This window comes from Capricornis sumatraensis, chromosome 20 (assembly GCF_032405125.1).
Source record: "Capricornis sumatraensis isolate serow.1 chromosome 20, serow.2, whole genome shotgun sequence".
Lineage (NCBI taxonomy): Eukaryota > Metazoa > Chordata > Mammalia > Artiodactyla > Bovidae > Capricornis > Capricornis sumatraensis.
The window spans coordinates 32,236,118-32,256,018 of NC_091088.1; positions in this window are offsets into that span (position 1 = coordinate 32,236,118).

Below are 19,901 nucleotides of genomic sequence, written 5' to 3' on the forward strand. Positions count from 1 at the left end.
GAGAACAAAAGCACAAATGAAGGGTAGATTCCTTTTACCAGTTGCAGATGACTGTGAGGATCCCCTGATCTCTTCCTGACCTGGAGTCAGCTCCTTGGTGGCCTGTCCAGGAACCATCTCCAGGCTTCTGTTCCAGGCCCAGGCTGTGGATCAGTGCTGCGGGTCAGCCTCAGGCTGAAGGAAGAAAAGGTGTAGTCTCTTTCAGGCTGGGGGACTGAAGACCCTTAAGGAAAGAGAAAACTTTGCACAGACTTGTACTTTTAGGGGAGTGCTCTCGCCATCACCGCCTGGGGGAATGACAGAAGCAGGACTGGGCAGTAAGAACAAAGGCTCTGAAGCTATAATGGCCCTGAAGAGTGGTCCTCAACTGGGGCGAGGGGTCTGGCTTTTATGTCTGTGCATTGAGCAGTCCCTTGTCCTGCTGTATGACCTTGCCTGGCAAGTGAATGCTTCAGTGGAAAGGGAGAAGGGGATCTGAGAGCCGCCCCCAGCGGCTACCACATGGATGTTTATATAAACTGTGTAAGGAGAGTGCTTATGAGGGGCCCACTTGTACGTGGGGTGTGTGTGTGTGTGTGTGCATGCGTGCACATGTGTATATGGTGGCTGTATAGGAACGTGCCTCTTTGGAATCTTCGGGGAGTGTCCATGTGCACTTGGGATGACTGCATTTGAGTGTGACCTTGTTGTGTCATTCATTTGTGTGTACACGTGGAAGTCAGCAGTGTGTGGCTCTGTGCCGATGTCTGGGTGTGCCCCATTTGTGTGTGGGTGTGGGAGTGGTGGCAGGTGTACATGTGCTGGCTTCCAGACCCATTCGGTGAGAAGCCCTGTGGCCTCCTGTTCTGAGAACAGAGGAGGCCCCTGAGCCAGGGCAGGGGATGCTGGGCTGTCTTTGTGGCCTTGGGTAGGGAGGGGATGGTACGGCTGAAGCCCACCTCATCTGTAGAAGCAGCCCTTTCTCTGGATGGACTGGGGCCTTCTGTATCCCCTCAGCCCTTGTCCTCCATGCCCAGCCTGCCCCAGGAGAAGGTGCAGCCCTGGAAGAAGAGCTTGGGGGAGGCCTGGGTGCAGGCACTCTTACCAGAAGGAGGCTGGAGGAGAAGTTTCTGGTGACTCTGCCCCTCCTCAGGGTTGGAGGGCATCTCCAGAGCCCTCACAGAATGTCCTGGGGTCTTTGGCTGGTGGATCATCTGGCAACCTCTGCCCCTGGCTCACAGAATGTCTCCAGACACTTTTCTGTGCATGTGAAATCACTCTGGAAAAGCACACCTCCCGTTTTTACCTGATAACTATAAGGATTTCAATAAATGATTTTTGAAAACCCTTTATTAAAGGTGTCCAACTGTGGCTTCCTGTGTGCCGCCCTTGGGTGTGTCTTGGTTTCCCTTTGTTCTGCTTCACACTCAAGACACTTCACCTGAAGGACCCCAGCTGCCCTGTCAGCTAGAATCATGACTAACTCTGGGTTCTGGACCAGCCCTGGGCTCATGCCGGTCACCTGCATGAGAGGGAGGTGCACACGTGGCCTCGCGTGTCCTGTGTATGCCCGTCTGTGCTGGGGTAGCTGTGGGGTACCTGTAAGTAACTGTGGGGTAGCTGTAAGTAACTGCCTGTCATGTGGTGGTTCTAGGAGCCCAGAGTCTAAAGGAGTTGCCTCTGAATGGGGAACCAGGACAGGTAACATGGAGAAGGTAACTCACCCAGGGCCACCCAGAGCACCTTTAATAGGGCCTAGCCTGTCACATAGTTGGCCTGTTGTTTTTCCCAAACAGTTCTGTCTCTCTGGCTGCCTCTGCTGGATCCACCCTGCCCTGCCCATGGGGGTGAGGACCAGGATTCAGGTTGAGATGTGAAGGCCTGAACCTATTCCATCCGCAGATCCCAAATTCGCCCTCCCATCAAGACTTGACATACTCAATGTTGAGTCATTTCTGACTTTACCCATTTCCAGAAATCCAAGTCATCCTTGATCCAGCTCTCTATCACCTCCCACACTCCCCAGTTGACCCCCAGAATATACCAATAAACAGCTACTAAAACGTTTATTCCCTCATTTATTCCTCACAATAAGTTGGAAGGAAGTTGGAGCCCAAAGTCTATAGCAAGGGAGGGGCTGAGTTGGGGATCAGGCCCAGCTCTCATTATCACAGGAAGTAGAAGGCACCTGCCTCTCATCCACGTGATCACATCATAGCACTCTCTTGGGTCACCCCCCCAGATGCCCCTCACTAGACTGTTGGACTCCGGTCTTGCCCCTTAGGGTGTTCTCCTTAGGAACAGCCAGCAGTATCCTTCTAAAGCACATCCTCACCCTAGGGGGACGTTGCGAAAAAGGGCAATCACAAAGGAAGATGCGGTACCTGCCATAAGACAGCATTTTGAAGGGCAGAACTGATTTGGGGTTCTCTGAGTGTGATGATAAATGTAAATACAGATGCTGCTGGCCAGAAGTGCAGAACAGAGACATCCGACCTGCGATGGCAAGTAAAAGCACCTGGGTTTTCCAAAGAAGACATACAGAAGGGCGACAGGCACACGAGAAAGGGCCCAACATCACCAGTCATCAGTTCAGTGCAGTCGCTCAGTCGTGTCCGACTCTTTGTCACACCATGGACTGCAGCACGCCAGGTTTCCCTGTCCATCACCAACTCCCAGAGCTTGCTCAAACTCATGTCCATCGAGCTGGTGATGCCATCCAACCATCTCATCCTCTGTCGTCCCCTTCTCCTCCTGCCTTCAATCTTTCCCAGCATCAGGGTCTTTTCTAATGAGTCAGTTCTTCACATCAAGCGGCCAGTGTATTGGAACTTCTAATCATCAGAGAAATGCAAACCAAAACCACAGTGAGATATCACCTCACACCTGTCGGAATGACTATCATTACAAAGTCTACAAATAACAAGTTTTGGTGAAGATGTGGCGAAAAGGAAAGCCTAGTACACTGTTGGTGGGGTTGTAAATTGGTGCAGTGGTTATAGAAAACAGAATAGAGGTTCCTCAAAAAACTAAAACTTTAACATATGATCCTTCAGTTCCACTGTTGGTATATATCTGAAGAAAACAAAAACAATAATCTGAAAAGATACGTGCACCCCAACATTCATAGCAACATTATTGACAATAGCTCAGATACAAAAGCATCCTAAGTGTCCATCAACTGATGAATGAATAAAGAAGATATATATATATAAAGATATATATATAAAGATGGAGGAGCCTGGTGGACTGCCGTCTATGGGGTCGCACAGAGTCGGACACGACTGAAGCGACTTAGCAGCAGCAGCAGCATGTATAAAGATATATATATATATTTATATAAAGAGTTGGACACGACTGAGCACACACACACACGTAAATGTATATAATAGAATATTACTCAGTCAAAAAATAGATGAAATTTTTCCATTTGCGGCAATGTGGATGGACCTAGAGGGTATTATGCTTAAATAAATCAGAGAAAGACAAATATTCTACGTTATCACTTACATGTGGAATCTAAAACAAGCAAATGCATATCACAAAACAGAAACAGATTCACGGATATAGAGAACAAAGTAGTATTTGCCAGTGAGGAGAGTGAAGGGAGAGGGGAATAGGGGAGAAAGGTAGATTAATAGATACAAACTATTATGTATAAAATAAAAAACAAGGCTCTATTGTACAGCATGGGGAATAAAGCCATTGTTTTGTAATAACTTTAAGTGGAGTATAACGTATAAAAATACAGAATCACTGTGCTGTACACCTGAGTGAGTGAGTAATAGTTGCTCAGTCATGTCCAACTCTACGACCCCATGGACTGTAGCCTGACAGGTTTGTCCATGGATTTCTCCGGGCAAGAATACTGGAGTGGTTTGCATTTCCTTGTCCATGTACACCTGAAGCTAATATTAATGTTGTAAATCAACTATACTTCAATAAAAAATATGGGAAAAAACATCTGGAGGAGGAAACACTGACTTGAATCTGAAGACTGAGTTCAAGTTTACTAAGCAGAAAAGGAAGGCTGTTACCAGGATAAAGGAAGAGCACTTGTCAAGGCTGGAAGACATCAGAGAACGAGACACAGATCGTCAGACAGGGTCAAGGTGCTCTCAGATCGACCGCGCATCTCCTGCTTGCCAGGCGGATTCTTTGCCACCGAGCCGCCTGGGAAGCCCATATTAAAACACAGGGACTGACGCGTAATAGCTAATGCTTGCCAACATTATTTCATATGGCCTTGACGAAAATCCTAAAGGGTTGACTCTTGTTCATTTTATAAAATCTTAAGTCAGAAATTGGGAAAAGTCAGAAATTGGGAAAAGTCTGAGGTTTTAACCTTACTTGTAAGCTTATGAGTTAGCCTGTTAGAGTTTTTATATACTTAGAGCAGATGTGAGACCTCTGGGTCAGAGACAAGGAGGATTTAGTACTCACCTGCCAGGGCACCTTTTCTGCCTGCTTCACGCTCCGTGGGGAAAGGTGATGAAGGCTAGAAGTTACCTGTTCATGCAGAGGGGTGCCCCATAGGACAGGAGCCCTCAGATTAGGAAACTGGTGATCCTTTCCAATGGTGAGAGAGATCAATTATTCCCCTGGAATGTAGGCAGGTTTCCACCGAGGGAGAGAGGAGGAAAAGGCTTATCTTTACTACCTTGCCGTATCTCCAGAGAGATAATCTCCAAACATCTCATGAAATATGTGTCTCTAGCTTCCAAGGCTGTTTTCCATTCAAACATAACTTACAAAGAAGACCCAGATCTTGCATCAGGTGAGAAATCTGGTCAGACTTGTCTCCTAACAAGGATAAGGAAATTGAAACTTAATATATTGCAAAGTATTTGAACTAGGGCTAGTGAAAGCACTAGGAAAATGATTGAATGAATGAGTGACCTAGGCGAAGGTCGAGATACAAATAGCCACCTTTATATTCTCTCCTGAAAATAGGTATTGGGGCTTCCCTGGTGGCTCAGATGGTAAAGAATCCGCCTGCAATGCAGGAGACCCTGGTTCGATTCCTGGGTCGGGAAGATTCCCTGGAGAAGGGATAGGCTACCCACTTCAGTATTCTTGCCTGGAGAATTCCCATGGATAGAGGGGCCTGGTGGGGTTCACGGCGTTGCAGAGTTGGACACGACTGAGTAACAGCATAGCGCAGGGCAGTATATGAGTGCCTTGTGATCATAGCAGAGAACTCTTTATCAAAACTAACTTGAACAGGGGCTTCCTTGTGGGTCCAGTGTTTAAGACTCCGTGCTTCCACTGTAGGGGGCGTGGGTTTGATCCCTGCTCAGGAAATTTTACTCATTTTTGACTGTTGGATCCTTGCTGCTTTGAGGGCTCTCTCCAGCTGTCCCAAGCAGGGGCGACTCTCCAGCTGCAGTGGCTGCGCTTGCCGTAGCTTGAAGCGTCTGGGCGCGAGGGCTCAGTAGCTGTGGCTCACAGGCTTACTTGCCCCAAGGCATGTGGAATCTTCCCAGACCAGGGATAGAACCCATGTCCCCTGCATTACCACTGCCATTACTGAAGTCCATTACTGTCCCCATTTTTATAAGAAAATGTGGCACAGAGAAGCCAAGCTTCTTACATGATTGAGCTTTGGCAGATGGCAGGCCTGGCATTTCAACCCAAGTAGTCAGACTCCAGAGGCCAGTTTAATAACTGTTTGCTAAACTCTTTTGAAGTTTAGCATTCTGTCTGTGTATGTCCATGTGTGTGCTTGTGTGTGTGTGTGTGTGTGTGTGTATGTCCATGTGTGTGCTTGTGTGTGTGTGTGTGTGTCCGTGTGTGTGCTTGTGTGTGTGTATATGTGCGTGTGTGTGTGGATAAATTCTGCTCTAGTTCTCACAAGCCTATGAGAGAGGCATTATTATCATCCCTAATAAAGATGAAGTGACTAAAACTCAGGTGTAAAAACTTGCCAAAAGTCTTTGGGTTAATAAGTTGTATTTAAGGAATTTGAACAAAGCACTGTATGTCTACTAAAGCTAAGCCCTGACCACTATATGATTCTGATGTTTCTGAACCTCAGTTTCCTATATGCAAATAAATGTAAATAAAATTATTCCTGAAAGTGAGGACATGGAAGCAACCTAAATGTCTATCAACAGAGGATAAATACAGAAGATGTGGTATGTATATACAATGAATATTACTCAGCCATAGAAAGGAATGAACTTGGGTCATTTGCACAGACGTGGATGGACCTAGAGACTGTCATACAGAATGAAGTCAGCCAGAAAGAGAAAAACACCCCTCATATAGAGGGGTGGGATGGGGAGGGAGATGGGAGGGAGGTTCAAGAGGGAGGGGATATATGTATGCTGCTGCTGCTGCTGCTAAGTCGCTTCAGTCGTGTCCGACTCTGTGTGACCCCAGAGATGGCAGCCCACCAGGCTCCCCCGTCCCTGGGATTCTCCAGGCAAGAACACTGGAGTGGGTTGCCATTTCCTTCTCCAATGCATGAAAGTAAAAAGTGAACATGAAGTCACTCAGTCGTGTCTGACTCTTCGTGACCCCATGGACTGCAGCCCACCAGGCTCCTCCATCCATGGGATTTTCCAGGCAAGAGTACTGGAGTGGGGTGCCATTGCCTTCTCCGGATATATGTATACCTATGGCTGATTCATGCTGAGGTGTGACAGAAAACAACAAAATTCTGTAAAGCAATTATGCTTCCATTAAAAAAAAATAAATTAAAAAAACAAAAAAAATATATTAACACATATATGTGGTATCTAGAAAAATGATATAGATGATCTTATTTGCAAATGAGAAATAGAGACACAGAGATAGAGAACAAGCATGTGGACACCAGTGGAGGAAGAGGGTTTGGTGGGATGAATTGGGAGTTTGGAATTCACATGTGTGCACCATTGATACTACACATAAAATAGATAACTAATGAGAACCAACTGTATAACTTAAGGAACTGTACTCAGTGCTCTGTGGTGACCTAAAAAGGAAGGAAATCCAAAAAAGAGGGGATATATGTACACGTACAGTAAGCTTCCCAGGTGGTGCTAGTGGTAAAGAACCCACCTACCAGTGCAGAAGACTTAAGAGATGCAAGTTCAGTCCCTGGGTCTGGAAGACCCCCTGGAGAAGGGCATGGCAACCCACCCCAGTATTCTTGCCTGGAGAATCCCATGGACAAAGGAGCCAGGAGGGCTACAGTCCGTGGGGTTGCAAAGAGTCAGACACAACTGAAGCGACTTAGCACACAGGCATGCACACACAACCGATTCACTTTGCTATACGGTAGAAACACAACGTTGTAAAGCAACTAGACGCCAATAAAAACTTAATGAAAATAACATTAAACTTACTTGTCAGTGAAAAAAAAAAAACTATTCCGGGCAATGACTGAGGAGAGTATCACTAAGACCATTGTGTGTAAAAGCCCTTTGCTCCCTTCGGATTGAAAAACAAAGAGCACAATTAGAAAGCAGAAGACATTTTTATTATACTTGTTTTTGCTTTGAGAGTATGTCTCTCCTTGATTTCGAAAAGACTTTCTGAGCACAAAGGTTAGATTGGAGGCTGGTTGCCAGCCAGCATCCAAATGACAGGATTTGCATGTAAAGAGAGTTTATGCTTTAATTTAACCTAGTTTTATTTGGAACAGCTTTATTGATATAGCATCCACATGCCATATATTCACCTATTTAATGTGTACAATTCAATGATTTTTAATGTATTCAGTTTTATAACCATCACCACAACTGTTACTGAACCAAACTCAGTCTGCCCACCTACATGCAGAAAAGCCCATTTAATGACAGCAGATTGTGGTGAAGAAAAGTGCAGTGTTTACAGCACGAACAAGCAAGGGGTTTAGGCAGCTAATTCTCAAAAGGCTCAAACTCCCCATGGCTTTCAGGCAAAGGTTTATAAAGATAGGGAGAGGGAGGCGGTTGCACTGTGTGTGATCAGCTCGTGGACATTCTTCTGATTGGCTGGTGGTGAGGTAACTGGGAGTCAGCATCATCAACCAGCTGGTCTGGGGCCTATGTGCTTGTGGGCAGCACGCAGTTAACTCCTCCCACCTGGTGGGGTTATCAGTGGCTGCAAAACAGCCCAAAGGATTTGGCTCAGAATATTATCTACAGCCCTTGAAGAGGAACCGAAGGTCTTTGGCTTTGTTTTTTGGCTAAACTATTAATACCTGAGCTCAACTGCTTTCCTCTGTCCCTGTATCTTCTCACCTCTTTGATTAAATATATTCTTTGAAAGCTGGGGAAGGCCTTAGGAGGCTAGTTTTTCTACAAATAAGAGGCAGGCAGAGCACATGGGGAAAGGGTTTTTCCTAGGAAGGCCCTCTGCTCAGTTAAACAATCAAACTTTGAACATTTTATCGTCCCCCAAAGAAATTGTGGCTCAGTGGTGAAGAATCTGCCTGTAATGTGGGAGATGCAAGTTCGATCCCTGGATTGGGAAGATCCCCTGGAGAAAGAAATGGCAACCCACTCCAGTATGCTTGCCTGGGAAATATCGCAGACAAAGGAGCCTCCTGGGCTATAGTTTATGAGGTTGCAAAAGAATCGGACACGACTTAGAGACCAAACAACAAAGAAACCCTGTGTGCTTTAGCAGCTACCCTCCGTTTCTCCTGTAGTCCTAGGCAACCACTCATCTACTTCCTGTCTTTATAGATTTGCTTCTTCTGGACCTTTCATGTAACTGGAATCATACAGTAATAATACGCGGTCTTTTATGATTGCACTTTCATCACGCGTCATGTTGCTTCCTGCTCACAGAGCAACCACAGGTGTGGGGGAATGTTTATGTTCTGTTCTTAGCGGCTTAAATCATTTGGTCCATGTGATCCTGGGCGATCTACCACTATAGTGACAAGTAACCACTATCTTGGTTTTACCAAAGTTGGTTAGTTCCAGAATTTCAGTCTCAGCTCTTTCTCTCTCCAAACTTTTAGCAATAAAACATCTCCTTTCTACTGATTGAGGGCAAAGAGAAGAAAAAATCTTGTGTAAATACAATCGGAGGGAGATAATGTGTGTTGGCTTAGATGTTAGCCGCCATATGTCTTCATATCTGCTTTCATAATGGTCCTCTGGTTTCAGTGTCCATTTTTATGTCAGATGGAAATGCAACTTGCTGAGGACATTATTTCTGTCCTCTGCTCTGAGTGAATTGATGTGATCAGAACAAGGAGCCAGAATTCACACAGATGATCACGTCAGCCTCCACAGAAAGTACGGATAATTAAAGGTCGTGACCAGATCCATGGAAACAAAATAGTTTGGATGCTACTTTATGCATCTATGCAGTGTCTATGAATTGACATTTCAGACACATTAGGAAAAGTCTCATTGCCTAACTCCCTTGATTAAACATTTTCTCTTGGCGAACTCCTACATTCACCATATAACCTTCATAATCTTGGCCTTGATTGGACAGTCAGTATTTATTTTATTTTATTTATTTATTTTTTAATTAAAAAACTGGCTGCCCTGGGTCTTTGTTTTGGTGCCTGGGCTTAGTTGCCTAGCAGTGTGTGGGATCTTAGGTTCCCCCAAGTCCCCACCATTGGAAGGTGAATTCTTAACCACCGTACCACCAGGGAAGTCCCTCACAGTCAGCACTTATTAATCATATCATGAACAGCCATGTGCCTGTGGGACAGGACTAGGTGTGGTGACGTTCTTCTCCCGGTAGGTCTTTCCCCAAAATTCTGCCCCCTGAGCTGGATGCCAATCCCTGTATTCTTCCCCAAACAGGTCACCTATCCTCTCTGATAGCTCCACGTCATTATGACGCTATGTTCTTCTAAAAAAAAATCTGACGAATCCTTTAAGACTGAACTCAAGCTCCATCTCCTCCTTGGAGTCTCCCTTAATTCCTTCCACTTTGGGTTTTCTTAGAATACACAACATAGATGGAAAAAGAGAGCCATAGTATTTTGGAGCTCCTCCTATCAAAAGGAAGAGTCTGTTTCCCTTTTAAAGAGAGAAAAGAAAGGTAGCGCTAAGTCATGTCCAACTCTCGCGATCCCACGAACTGCAGCCTGCCAGGCTCCTCTGTCCATGGGATTCTCCATGCAAAAATACTGGAGTGAGTGGTCATTTCCTCTCCAGGGGAATTTCCTGACCCAGGAATTGAACCCGGGTCTCCTGCTTGTTTCCCTTTTGCTTGAATTCAAACTGGCCTTATGACCTGCTCTGACCAGTAGAAAGTGGCAGAAATGATGCTATATGAGTTCCAGAGCCTGGGCCCCAGGTGCCTTAAGATGTCCCCCCATGTCCTCTTGGAATGCAGCCCTGAGACCACCAAGCAAGGGAACTGTCTAGCCTGCTGTTGGGGAGAACCAAGGTGCCCTGGCTGAGGCCGTCTGACCAGTCCATCCCAGTGGAGCCACTGGATGATTCTAGCCACAGGAATGAGCCCAGGTGAGCCAGGAGATGTTCCTGTGTGCACGCCTGGCCAAGAGCAGAATCATAAGCATATAAATGATTGTGGGTTTTTTAATATTACCTTTTTTTTTTTTCCATATAACATATGGAATCTTAGTTCCCCAACTAGGGATCAAACCTGTGCCCTGTGCAGTGGAAGCCTGGAGTCTTAACCACTGGACCACCAGGGAAGATCCCTAAATGGTTATGGTTTTAAGTCACAAAATACTGAGGTGGCTTATTATGCAGCAATAGATAACTGATAACGATGGGCTATTTTTCCTGATGTTTTTAAAGGTTACATATGTGAAGGAGGTTACAGAGAATTATTTGGGAAGGAGCTTTCTTCTCAGGAGAAAATCTCCTCTTTCTCCTATTTTCTTTATTCAAAGAATTCTCCTTCACTCTTTAAGTGTCATATTAGGTATCCACTCTCAGAATCCTCTGCACTCAGAGACAGGGTCAGGTGCCCTTTGGATGGGCTCTTTTGCACTCTTGTTCTTACCATAGTACATTTTATACCTTATAGTTAAAACCATATTTTTTTCTGGTCTGTGTTCTTTGCGAAGGTCCTGTAAGGGCAAAGACAAAGCCTACCTCAAACACCACTGCACATCTAGAATTTGGCGTGCACAGGACATGCATGGAAGGATTTTCTGCTTATGGATCTCACTGGTTCCTCAAATACTGATGCTCTCACCAGGTCACCTGTTCCACTGTGGGACAGCATTCAGCATGACAGTGCTTTTCCCCATCACAATATAATCCCTATCTGTGTACATTCTAGTCAAAGATCTGCATCTGACCACTAGAGCCAGGAAACAAATGCCCTGCATGTTTGAGTACAGCTGTGGTGCCCCCTCATTAAATCATATCTTGGGATGTCCCTGGTGGTCCAGTGGCTAAGACTCTGTGCCCCCAGTGTAGGGGGCTGGGCTCAATCCCTGCTCAGGGAACTAGATCCCACGTGCTGCAACTAAAAGATCCCAAGTGCTGCGACTGAGACCTGTTGCAGCCAAATAAATAACATAAGAAACCATTTCTTCTTCAGTTCATGGCAGGAGAAGCAGCTGAGGATCCTGGGGACATCTGGCATAGAACTCCTGACCATCCTGAGCTCTCTTCTCTTTTCATCCTAAAATATTATAAGAACTTTTTGCATCAAAATCCATTCTTTAGGTTAACAAAAGTGAAAGTGAAGTTGCTCAGTCGTGTCCGCCTCTTTGTGACCCCATGGACTGTAGCCTATCAGGCTCCTCAGTCCATGGAATTTTCCAGGCAAGAGTACTGGAGTGGGTTGCCATTTCCTTCTCCAAACCCATCATAAAATGTCATAACAAGAACTTGGCACTACTGGGAGAGGTCTGATTCAGTCAGAGGACAGTGTGATAATCACTTTCAGTTCAGTTCAGTCACTCAATCGTGTCTGACTCTTTGAGACCCCAGGGACTGCAGCACGCCAGGCTTCCCTGTCCATCACCAACTCCCGGAGCTTGCTCAAACTCATGTCCATCCTGTCGGTGATGCCATCCAACCATCTCATCCTCTGTTATCCCCTTCTCCGCCTGCCTTCAATCCTTCCCGGCATCAGGGTCTTTTCTAATGAGTCAGCTCTTTGCATCAGGTGGCCAAAGTATTGGAGTTTCAGCTTCAGCATCAGTCCTTCCAATGAATATTCAGGATTGATTTTCTTTAGTGTTGATCTCCTTGCAGTCCAAGGGACTCTCAAGAGTCTTCTCCAACACCACAGTTCAAAAGCATCAATTCTTCAGTCCTCAGCTTTCTTTCTAGTCCAACTCTCACATGACTACTGGAAAAACCATAGCTTTGACCTTTGTTGGCAAAGTAATGTCTCTGCTTTTAATAGAGTTAATAGGTTTAAATGGTTAAATATGGTCTCTAGGTTGGTATTAGCTTTTCTCCTAAGGAACAAGTGTCTTTTAATTTCATGGCTGCAGTCATCATCTGCAGTGATTTTGGAGTCCAAGAAAATAAATCCTGTCACTGTTTCCATTGTTTCTCCATCTATTTGCGATGAAGTGATGGGACTGGATGGCAAGATTGTAGTTTTTGGAATGTTGAGTTTTAAGCCAGCTTTTTCACTCTCCTCTTTCACCTTCATCAAGAGTCTCCTCAGTTCCTCTTCACTTTCTGCCATAAGGGTGGTGTCATCTGCATATCAGAAGTTAATGATATTTCTCCTGGCAATCTTGATTCCAGCTTGCACTTCATCCAGCCCAGCATTTCTCATGATGGACTCTGCATAGAGGTTAAATAAGCAGGGTAACAATATATAGCCTTGATGTACTCTTTTTCCAATTTGGAACCAGTCCATTATTCCATGTTCGGTTCAGTTGTGTTGCTTCTTGACCTGCATACAGGATTCTCAGGAGGCAGGTAAAGTGGTCTGGTGTTCCCATCTCTAAGAATTTTCCACAGTTCCTTGTGATCCACACCGTTTGTACGTGATCCACACAGACTAAACTAAAAGGCTTTAGTGTAGTCAATGAAGGAAAAGTAGATGTTTTTATGGAATTCTCTTGCATTTTCTATGATCCAATGGATTTTGGCAACTTGATCTCTGGTTCCTCTGCCTTTTCTAAATCCAGCTAAACTGGAAGTTCTCAGTTTAACCCATTAACTTTGTGGCATTTTGTTACATAGGAACAGATGATCAATACATCATCGGCCTATGCTGTGCTCTGCCTAGTTGCTCAGTTGTATCTGACTCTTTGCGACTGTAGCCCACCAGGCTCTTCTGTCCATGGGATTCTCCAGGCAAGGATACTGGAGTGGGTTGTCATTCCCTTCACCAGGGGATCTTCTCAACCCAGGAATTGAACCCAGGTCTCCTGCATAGCAGGCAGATTCTTTACCATCTGAGCCACGAGGGAGGCCTGATAATCACTTCATTCTTTTATTAATGCAACTTAGTTCAGTTCCAGGGAAGGCGATGGCACCCCACTCCAGTGCTCTTGCCTGGAAAATCCCATGGACGGAGGAGTCTGGTAGGATGCAGTCCATGGGGTCGCTAAGAGTCGGACACGACTGAGTGACTTCACTTTCCCTTTTCACTTTTATGCACTGGAGAAGGAAATGGCAACCCACTCCAGTGTTCTTGCCTGGAGAATCCCAGGGACGGGGGAGCCTGGTGGGCTGCTGTCTATGGGGTCACACAGAGTTGGACACGACTGAAGCGACTTAGCAGCAGCAGCAGCAGCAGCAGCAGCAGTTCAGTTCAGCTCAGTCACTCAGTCGTGTCTGACTCTTTGTGACCCCATGAATTGCAGCACGCCAGGCCTCCCTGTCCATCACCAACTCCCAGAGTTCACTCAGACTCATGTCCATTGAGTTGGTGATGTCATCCAGTCATCTCGTCCTCTGTCGTCCCCTTCTCCTCCTGCCCCCAATCCCTCCCAGCATCAGACTCTTTTCCAATGAGTCAACTCTTCACATGAGGTGGCCAAAGTCCTGGAGTTTCAGCTTTAGCATCATTCCTTCCAAAGAAATCCCAGGGCTGATCTCCTTCAGAATGGCCTGGTTGGATCTCCTTGCAGTCCAAGGGACTCTCAAGAGTCTTCTCCAACACCACAGTTCAAAAGCATCAATTCTTCCGTGCTCAGCCTTCTTCACAGTCCAACTCTCACATCCATACATGACCACTGGAAAAACCATAGCCTTGACTAGATGGACCTTAGTTGGCAAAGTAATGTCTCTGCTTTTTAATATGGTATCTAGGTTGGTCATAACTTTCCTTCCAAGGAGTAATCGTCTTTTAATTTCATGGCTGCAATCACCATCTGCAGTGATTTTGGAGCCCCCCAAAATGAAGTCTGACACTGTTTCCACTGTTTCCCCATCTATTTCCCATGAAGTGATGGGACCAGATGCCATGATCTTCATTTTCTGAATGTTGAGCTTTAAGCCAACGTTTTCACTCTCCTCTTTCACTTTCATCAAGAGGCTTTTTAGTTCCTCTTCACTTTCTGCCATAAGGGTGGTGTCATCTGCATATTTGAGGTTATTGATATTTCTCCCAGCAATCTTTATTCCAGCTTGTGTTTCTTCCAGTCCAGCGTTTCTCATGATGGACTCTGCATAGAAGTTAAATGAGCAGGGTGACAATATACAGCCTTGACGTACTCCTTTTCCTATTTGGAACCAGTCTGTTGTTCCATGTCCAGTTCTAACTGTTGCTTCCTGACCTGCATACAGATTTCTCAAGAGGCAGGTTAGGTGGTCTGGTATTCCCATCTCTTTCAGAATTTTCCACAGTTTATTGTGATCCACACGGTCAAATGCTTTGGCATAGTCAATAAAGCAGAAATAGATGTTTCTCTGGACCTCTCTTGCTTTTTCCATGATCCAGCAGATGTTGGCAATTTGATCTCTGGTTCCTCTGCCTTTTTAAAATCCAGCTTGAACATCAGGAAGTTCACGGTTCACGTATTGCTGAAGCCTAGCTTGGAGAACTTTGAACATTACTTTACTAGCATGTGAGATGAGTGCAATTGTGTGGTAGTTTGAGCATTCTTTGGCATTGCCTTTCTTTGGGATTGGAATGAAAACGGACCTTTTCCAGTCCTGTGGCCACTGCTGAGTTTTCCAAATTTGCTGGCATATTGAGTGCCACACTTTCACAGCATCATCTTTCAGGATTTGAAATAGCTCAACCGGAATTCCATCACCTCCACTAGTTTTGTTCATAGTGATGCTTTCTAAGGCCCACTTGACTTCACATTCCAGGATGTCTGGCTCTAGATGAGTGATCACACCATCATGACTATCCGGGTTGTTAAGATCTTTTTTGTACAGTTCTTCTGTGTATTCTTGCCACCTCTTCTTAATATCTTCTGCTTCTGTTAGGTCCAGACCATTTCTGTCCTTTATCGAGCCCATCTTTGCATGAAATGTTCCCTTGGTATCCCTAATTTTCTTGAAGAGATCTTTAGTCATTCCCATTCTGTTCTTTTCCTCTGTTTCTTTGCATTAATCACTGAAGAAGGCTTTCTTATCTCTCCTTGCTATTCTTTGGAATGCTGCATTCAGATGCTTATATCTTTCCTTTTCTCCTTTGCTTTTCGCTTCTCTTCTTTTCACAGCTATTTGTAAGGCCTCCCCAGACAGCCATTTTGCTTTTTTGTATTTCTTTTCCATGGGGATGGTCTTGATCCCTGTCTCCTGTACAATGTCACGAACCTCATTCCATAGTTCATCAGGCACTCTATCTATCAGATCTAGGCCCTTAAATCTGTTTCTCACTTCCACTGTATAATCATAGGGATTTGATTTAGGTCATACCCGAATGGTCTAGTAGTTTTCCCTACTTTCTTTAATTTCAATCTGAATTTGGTAATAAGGAGTTCCTGATCTGAGCCATAGTCAGCTCCTGGTCTTGTTTTTGTTGACTGTAGGTTTCCTGGTTATAATGGCCCTGTGGCTAGCAGTAGCATAGAAAAAACTCTTCTGAGTAAGAATTACATAACCTCAAACTAAGAAAGCATAGTTTATTTTACTAACGATTTTGAACAAGTGTGTCAATCGTCATAGAACTTAAGTTTTGTATGGTGATGAGGCGTTTCAGGTGCTGCTGCTGCTGCTGCTGCTGCTAAGTCGCTTCAGTCGTGTCCAACTCTGTGTGACCCCATAGATGGCAGCCCACCAGTCTTCCCCCGTCCCTGGGATTCTCCAGGCAGGAACACTGGAGTGGGTTGCCATTTCCTTCTCCAGTGCATGAAAGTGAAGAGTGAAAGTGAAGTCGCCCAGTCGTGTCCGACTGTTCATGACCCCATGGACTGCACCCTATCAGGCTCCTCCTTCCATGGGATTTTCCAGGCAAGAGTATTGGAGTGGGGTGCCATTGCCTTCTCCTTTTCAGGTGCTATTGAAGGCATTTCAGGTGCTAATTTCTTTTTCTGTTATACCTGTGAGAATTCTTATTGACTAGAATTCCATATTCCATTTCATTTAACTATGCTATGTCTTTAATGGGAAAACTTCTGTTTAGCATTTGGTAAAATTCTTTGTTTAATTCTATTGGATTCTATTTGTAAAAAGAAAAAAAAATAACCAAATGACACTAAATCTTTTCAGAGAACCAGATATTCTTGTCCCCCCGCCTCCAGTATTGCGGGAAAAGTTCCAATAAAGTAGATAAACACTACAATTAAGTGATAGCGGAAAGAAGGGGGTTTGAAATCCAACAAATTTGTGTTTGAATCTCTCTTCAACCACTAGGTGATCTATGAAAATCAAAATGTGACTAAACCACACTGACAATCAGCTATGGAGTGAAAAAAGGGAGTGAATTACTTCATGGTACCAGGGTGTGCTCATCTGAGGTCTGGAATTCCTTAGTTGGTGGTTTCCTGTAGGTCCTGGCTGTGCAGAGTACCATCCCCTCCACCCCCACTGAGGTGACCTGGCTGACACCGGGGCTGGTAAATCCTAATACTGAAGCTGTCTTGCTGTGTATTATTTGTAAATAATACATAGCATGTATTATTTAACATGCTGCATCTCCAGTGACATCTGTATTTAAAATAGGGATGAACGAACGGATGCAATAGCCCTCTGAACTTTACCATTTAGTGTGTCAGGGGCTTTTCCTGGGCTTGGACAACTAGGGTGGGTTGTGTGTGTATGTGTGTTTAAAAGAGCCACAGCTGTATAGAAAGTGACAGGACCTTCTAAGTGAGTGAGGGGAGCACTATGTGTGTACCTGTGGAGGCGAGGAGAAGATTGCCTTTCATAGGGTTAAAACATATGGTTATAATGTTTTCTGAAACCGGACTGAACCGGCATCTCCGACTCGCGCTAAAGAGATGAGGAGGACTCAGGTTTCCTCCCATCTCCTTGTTGCAGAAATGGGCGAGGCTGCTTGTAGCCTCTGTGGGTGGATGCTGCCACCTCGTGGTAGCTTCTCAGAATGCGCCACGCAGGACACTGCAAAGGCTGAGCAGTCCCCATTCTGCTTTTGGAAGAGGATTAAGCGATTTTACCAGAAAGTACTTAAAAAAAACCCACCAAAACTGAAACAAGATAGATATATTCTGGAGTAGAATGTATGTCATATTTACTTTCTTTAATACTGTTTTAGAGCAGTTTTAGATTCACAGCGACACTGAGTAGATGGTACAGACATTTTCCCTTATCGACTCTGTACCCCTACTTAGACACCTAGCTTTCCTCATTATCAACATCTCCCACCAGAGTGTTACATTTGTTACAACCGATGAACCTACATTGACCCATCATAACCATCCAAGGTCCACAGTTTACACGAGGGCTCATTCTTAGGGTTGTACCTTCTACAGACTTGGACAAAAGTATAATGACGTGTATCCATCATTATGTATGGTCCAGAATATCTTCTCTGCCCTAAAAAATCGTCCGTGCTCTGCCTGTTCATCCAAAACTTTACAGAATGCCAAGCCACGTAAGGACATCTACCGAAACCCTTATTAACCCTTTCACTCGACTTTGAACATGTAAGGAAAAAAAATAACACAGGCATGGCTCAGAGAGATCACACATTGTGTTCCAGACCATCGCAGTAAAGCGAATGTCAGGAGGACCAGAAGTGTTGATGTCTGAGGAGAGGAGAAGATGAAGTTCAAGCGAAAAAGCAAATTTGCCCTTCCTTTACCTTTTTGTTCAATTCAGGTTCTTAAAAAAAAATTATTTATTTGGCTGTGTGATGGACAGGGAGGCCTGGCGTGCTGTGATTCATGGGGTCACAAAGAGTCAGACATGATTGAACGACTGAACTGAACTGAACTGAACTGAAGAGAAACTAAAAAGCCTCTTGATGAAAGTGAAAGAGGAGAGTGAAAAAGCTGGCTTAAAGCTCAACATTCAGAAAACGAAGATCATGGCGTCTTGTCTCATCACTTCATGGGAAATAGATGGGGAAACAGTGGAAACAGTCTCAGACTTTATTTTGGGGGGCTCCAAAATCACTACAGATGGTGACTGCAGCCATGAAATTAGAAGACGCTTACTCCCTGGCTTCCCTGGTGGCTCAGATGGTAAAGCGTCTGTCTGCAATGCGGGAGACCTGGGTTCGTCGCTGGGTCGGGAGGATCCCCTGGAGAAGGAAATGGCAACCCACTCCAGTACTCTTGCCTGGAAAATCCTGTGCACAGAAGAGCCTGGTAGGTTACGGTCCATGGGGTTGCAAAGAGTCAGACACGACTGAGCGACTTCACTTTCACTTTTCACTACTCCTTGGAAGGAAAGATATGACCAACCTAGATAGCATATTCAAAAGCAGAGACATTACTTTGCCAACAAAGGTCTGTCTAGTCAAGGCTATGGTTTTTCCAGTGGTCATGTATTGATATGAGAGTTGGATTGTGAAGAAAGCTGAGCACTGAATAATTGATGCCTTTGAACTGTGGTGTTGGAGAAGACTGTTGAGAGTCCCTTGGACTGCAAGGAGATCCAACCAGTCCATTCTGGAGACCAGTCCTGGGTGTTCATTGGAAGGACTGATGCTGAGGCTGAAACTCCAATACTTTGGCCACCTCATGCGAAGAGTTGACTCACTGGAAAAGACCCTGATGCTGGGAGGAATTGCGGGCAGGAGGAGAAGGGGACGACGGAGGACGAGATGGTTGGATGGTTGGATGTGCATCACCGACTCGATGCACATGAGTTTGGGTGAACTCCGGGAGTTGGTGATGGACTGGGAGGCCTGGAGTGCTGTGGTTCATGGGGTCGCAAGGAGTCGGACACGACTGAGCGACTGAACTGAACTGAACCGAACCAGGTCTTAGTTGCGACGTGAGGGATCTTTCAGTTGTGGCATACAGACTCTTAGTTGTGGCATGTGAGATCTAGTTCCCTGACCAGGGATCGCGCCTGGACCCCCTGCACTGAGTGCAGAGTCTTAGCCATTGGACCACCAGGGAAGTCCCAATTCAGGCTCTTAGTGGATAGGATGATGCCCACCCACATTGAGGAGGGCAATCTTCTTTACTCAACTGCTGATTCATATGCCAATCTTTCCTGGAAACACTGTTGCAGACACACCCAGAAATTATGTTTTACTAGCTGTTTGGTCTCATCCCTTAGTCCAGTCAAATTGACACATAAAATTACCCATGACATAGCCCTAAGATGTCCATACCTCTGAATCCTCTTCTTCCTGAGGGTTAACATTTAGATAAAAATTGCAAAAAGATTTGCAACATCTCTCTGATTTAAACTTAGCTTTGTTTTTCTCCTGAGTCAATGGTGACACACCCAATTATTTGCTTACCTGCTAGGACATGAAATTGGGAAACATACAATAGATATTAAATATTTCAACATATTACCCTGCTACATTGCTCCTTCTGGTAAATTTTTGTGACAGTGATGGTGACCTGACCTGAATGTCTACTTTGACTTCTGATCAAAATTTCAAAATAAGTAATACCATTACTTTTCCAGAGTGGAGTAGCTGATGGGTCAGAAAAACAAGTGAACATTGGAAGGTGTGTGTGTGTGTCTAGTGGG